General features: G+C 43.6%; 1 long non-coding RNA gene across 1 annotated transcript; it reads right to left on the bottom strand.

Annotated features, from left to right (window-relative positions):
- Positions 1-352: 352 nt before the first annotated feature.
- LOC138794016 (uncharacterized) lies at positions 353-2,064 on the bottom strand. Its single transcript, XR_011363380.1, has 3 exons — positions 1,977-2,064; positions 1,780-1,853; positions 353-560 (listed from the first exon to the last, which is right to left on the bottom strand). It is a non-coding gene; the product is annotated as an uncharacterized lncRNA (long non-coding RNA).
- Positions 2,065-5,438: the final 3,374 nt, after the last annotated feature.

Genomic DNA, 5,438 nt, shown 5'->3' with positions numbered 1-5,438 from the left:
GGCCCCGTAGTTCCGCCCCTGACCACTAAGTTTGGACCTTGTTGGACCTATTAAGAATAATTTTTTCTTTTCAATCATTATTGTTCTTCTCTCCCACCTAACTTGTGGTGTGAAAGCTGATCGGTGTCTTATTATATTCCCGCAATGTTTATGTTAAAGATGAGATGTAACACGATGAAAGCTTGCCAACTTCTTTATTTTTTTTCATCATATAGAGAACTTTGTGTTTCTCGTTATTGTTGAAATAATTATTAATAAATAACTTATTTTAAAAAAGGGTGAAAGACTGTGGTAAAACTGCAAGATGGTGTTTATGGTAAGACTGCCAGATCTTATAAATGTTCCAGGTGGTAATGCCAGATGTTTTGTTTTTCCCAGATGGTGACGGTAGATGTTTTGTTTTGCCAGATGGTAATGCCAGATGTTTTGTTTTGCCAGGTGGTGATGCCAGATGGTAATGCCAGATGTTGTGTTTTGCCAGGTGGTAATGCTAGATGTTTCATTTTTCCAGGTGGTGATTCCAGGTGGTGATGCCAGATGGAATTCTGCTTTCTATAAACCTATATGGAGCAGAGAGACACCAAACAATGATGTTAAGCAAAGAGGTGAAGGAAACCTTTATACTTTTATTACAGTTTACATCTCATGGCTCTTTATAGAGATGAAGAAATCAATATTTTCCTACAGAATAAGCTGCGAAAACTCTTTATAAGTTCTAACAACACAGTAATAGGCGATATGTGGGGGGATAACAGCCATAACTATAGAGGGTCCATTTCTGGGCGCTCCCTACAGATCCTCTGTTGTAGAACTGTCTGACATGTAAATTCTGCCTGCATCATTATTTGACCCTGTAAAATAATGGACATAAGTGGAAACCAGACGGACACTATTAAAGTGAATGGGGTCTGTTGGGCTCCAATGTGTCCATTAGTGAAGTGGAGGATCTGACACAGTGTGAACCTGGCCTAAGCAGTAGGTGGGGGTCTCTGCATCTTCTCAGATCTTCTAGATGTTCACTATGCAATAAATATAGTATAGGATAATGTGCTGGACTTAAGACCCTTTTTACATGGGCCGATTATTGGCAAGGATTGTTGCTAGGAATGCTCTTTGGGCCGATAATCGCCCCATGTAAAGGTGACAGCGATCAGCCAAAGAGCGGGAAAACACTTGCTCAATGGCTGATCGCATCTTTTGTGTGGGTGGTAAAATCTATCGCTGTCTAATTTACTGTGTGTCCCAGAAGGTTTACCCTGTGACATTTCTGAGCAGTAGGTAAGGGCGGCATTGTTTAGAATGACTACAAAAAGGATCTTGTATACTCGCGCTTTAGTCCACGATGTTTGGGCGACAAAAGCAGAAGAAAGATTTTAATTAAAGGAGTAAGAAGAAGAAAGTGGACATGAAGAAGCCTTAGAGACCCCTGGTGGAGGAGTGCACTGACCGACTCTCCAGCGAGCATTTCACATTGTAGGAGGTGAACTCTCTGCACAGTGTACAGTCCGTCCACAGGTCGCCAGTCCCCATCCAATGTGGCAATGCCAGGTGCTGCAGCACCTCCCAGTCCGGTGATTGGGGTCCCATAGATCAAAGTGGCATCTTTGTGCAGAAGGATATGCCCCATGACTGGCACCACTAGATGGCACTTGTGTGTGCAGATATAAAGTGTGTGCAGACAGATTTTATATCAGTGTCTCCAACTGGGGTAATAAGATTTTTATATGGTGGTGTGATCTATAATTTATCTATGTTAGTGCATTGCATGTCTCTACTTACATAGCCAGCCTCCTCTTCCTCTTCAGGGCTTGACGCTCCTTCTAACTCTCTCAAGTTCTTTATCGGCCTCCTCCCTATTGTACATGAAACATATTATGTTATTTGTAACTATACAAAGACTGGGAGACATTATCCTAGTCTTTGGTGCCAATGTAAGATGATCACATGATGACTGATAGAAAAGTACAGGGTCTTACCCGAGACTCAAGACTGAGATACCAGGTCCTTTTCTTAAAGCTGCTACTGGAATAGAACTGGTTAGGATAACATAACCTACAGGAAATATTCAGATGTTTGGAATTTTCTTTTCCTTCTTCAAGGAAGACTCCACCATACCTGAAAGCAGGAGGGGCTGAACAGACCACAGACAGCCATTTGCAGGAGAAACCAGAAGACCCATATTGACAAGTCTTCTACAACTAGTGATACACAGAACTTCCCATATTTGTTTAACAAAGTAGCCCTGGGGTATAAGTATATTTAGTGGCTGTGTGGTACAAGGACATAAGTGGCTATAGGGTATAAAGATATAAGTGACTATGGGGTATTAGGATATAAGTGGATATAAGGACATAAGTGGCCATGGGGTATAGGGAGCCATGGGGTATATGAAATTCGGCCATGCACAGCATCATCATTTACCTCCATGGCTTTGGAGTACCCAGTACGGCACAGTGCATTACTGTTTACTGTACTGGAGCCTAGACACCTATCACAATGATAGAAGCCCCAGCCCCGTTTGTCGTTTTCTTTGGATAAACAATAGCTCATGGATTCTAATCTCCTGATTATTTCTGATTTGTTACAATTTGGGGGGGGGGGGGGGGGTTGATCCTCACGCCTCGTTAGGTCCGGCGTCCTCATCAATCTTTGATTCATCAATCCTGTTAAAGAGGAAAGAGGAGAATGAGGATTGGTAATCTATTATAGCAGCTATATAGGGTCATCTATAAAAAATATTCAGATGTTTGGAATTTTTTTTCCTTTTACAAGGAAGGCTTCACCATACCTGATAACATGAGGGTACGGAGGCGCCAACAAAAGCCATCTGCAGGAGAATCCAGAATAAGAAACATATTGACAAGTCTTCACAACTAGTGATACACAGAACTTCCCATATTTGTTTCAGGAAGTGGCCATGGGGTATAAGGAGATAAGTGACCATAGGGGAAAAGGAGATAAGTGGCCATGGGGTATTAGGCGATAAGTGACCATGGGGTATAAGGAGATGAGTGGCCATGGGGTATAAAGACTAAGGGTGGTATTACACGGAACGATAATCGGCCGAATTGGCCCGATTCGGCCGATTATCGCTCCGTGTAATAAATGCAACGATCAGCCGATGACAACGATCATCGGCTGATCGTTGATAAAGTTTAGAACCTATTTTCGTCGGGCGCCGACCGCGCACCGCTGCGTGTAATAGCGGTGCGTGGCCGGCGACTAACGATATACATTACCCATCCACGTTCCAGGGCTGCTCCTGCCGTCCGCTTCTCCCTGCGTCCCGCGCGCGCTCTAACGTCACAGAGGCCTGTCAGCTGATAGGCCGCTCAGCCAATCACAGGCCGCGGCGGTCCCGGCCTGTGATTGGCTGAGCGGCCTACCAGCTGACAGGCTGCTGTGACGCTAGAGAGCGCGCGGGACCCCCAGGAGAAGCGGACGCAGGAGCAGCCCTGGAACGTGGATGGGTAATGTATGCCAGTTTAGCAAGGGCTGCAAGGACATCGGTAACAATGTCCTTGCAGCTCTTGTCAAACGATTATCGGGCCGTGTAATAGGTTCAGTAAACGAGCAACGATCTAGCAGATCGCTGCTCGTTTACAGGTATTATCGGGCCCTGCTCGGCCCGTGTAATACCACCCATAAGTGACTATGGGGTAATTAGTAATTTGCATAAGAGCATTTAGCGATTTTACAAACAAATGCGGGGGAGGAGAGGGGTTAAACTAACTGCCATACACTACTGAGGGACACAGCTACTGCGGCATATATGTTGATAGTGCCGCTTTAAAAACCTGAGCATGTGAACACACCATAAAAAATGCATATGTCTACAGGCTTTACTGTAGCTGAGCCGCACACCCAACATCTGGCAGACTGCAAACTAGGCGAGCAGGGCACAAATGCACATAACAAATGGTGGACATGCATAAAAGATATGCCAACATGGAGATAGCTAAGCAAGAAAAATGGTGGAAATTATAGCAAAATGTAAGCACAGGTGCCACATAGTTTGTTACTGATAAGATAATTAAAATAAATAAATTATTAATAATAATACATAATAGTAAAAAATAATTATTAAATAATAATAAAATGTAGTGTCTTTAGACATTCCAATAGGTTACTATTGACTTGAATATATAAATTAAAAAAGTAAAAAAAAAACAAAAAATATACAACACATACACCCCACACAGCTCTCTACACGGACATATACAACATATACACCGCACACAGCTCTGTACACAGCAATATACAACACATACACCCCACACAGCTCTCTACACAGACATATACACTGCACACAGCTCTGTACACAGCAATATACAACATATACACCCCACACAGCTCTCTACACAGACATATACAACATATACACCGCACACAACTCTGTACACAGACATACACACCACACACAGCTCTGTACACAGCTATATACACCGCACACAGCTCTGTACACAGACATATACACCGCACACAGCTCTGTACACAGACATATACACCGCACACAACTCTGTACACAGACATAAACACCACACACAGCTCTGTACACAGCTATATACACCCCACACAGCTCTGCTCTGTACACAGACATATACAACATATACACCCCACACAGCTCTGTACACAGACATATACAACATATACACCGCACACAGCTCTGTACACAGACATACACAACATATACACCGCACACAGCTCTCTACACAGACATATACAACGCACACAGCTCTGTACTCAGCAATATACAACATATACACCGCACACAGCTCTGTACTCAGCAATATACAACATATACACCACACACAGCTCTGTTTACAGCAATTTACACTGCACACAGCTCTGTACACAGATATATACAACATATACACCACACACAGCTCTGTACACAGCCACAAAAAACAGCCTACACGGCTGCAACAAGGTTTCTTCTGTCTGCTCACTTGTGCCACTTCCAGTTAATGTTTTATTGGGCATAATAGTGGGTGTAGTAGTGGTCTGGGGGCATAATGATGGGTGTAGTAGTGGTCTGGGGGCATAATGATGGGTGTAGTAGTGGTCTAGGGAATAATGGTGGGTGTAGTAGTGGTCTAAGGAGCATAATGATGAATGTAGTAGTGGTCTGGGGGCATAATGATGGGTGTAGTAGTGGTCTAAGGAGCATAATGATGAATGTAGTAGTGGTCTGGAGGCATAATGGTGGGTGTAGTAGTGGTCTAAGGAGCATAATAATGAATGTAGTAGTGGTCTGGAGGCATAATGATGAATGTAGTAGTGGTCTGGGAGCATAATGGTGGGTGTAGTAGTGGTCTAAGGAGCATAATGATGGGTGTAGTAGTGGTCTGGGGGCATAATGATGGGTGTAGTAGTGGTCTGGGGGCATAATGATGGGTGTAGTAGTGGTCTAAGGAGCATAATGATGAATGTAGTAG

Source organism: Dendropsophus ebraccatus, chromosome 1 (assembly GCF_027789765.1).
Source record: "Dendropsophus ebraccatus isolate aDenEbr1 chromosome 1, aDenEbr1.pat, whole genome shotgun sequence".
Lineage (NCBI taxonomy): Eukaryota > Metazoa > Chordata > Amphibia > Anura > Hylidae > Dendropsophus > Dendropsophus ebraccatus.
The sequence above is the reverse complement of the archived record's forward strand: the minus strand, read 5'-3'. Positions and strand labels throughout refer to the sequence as shown.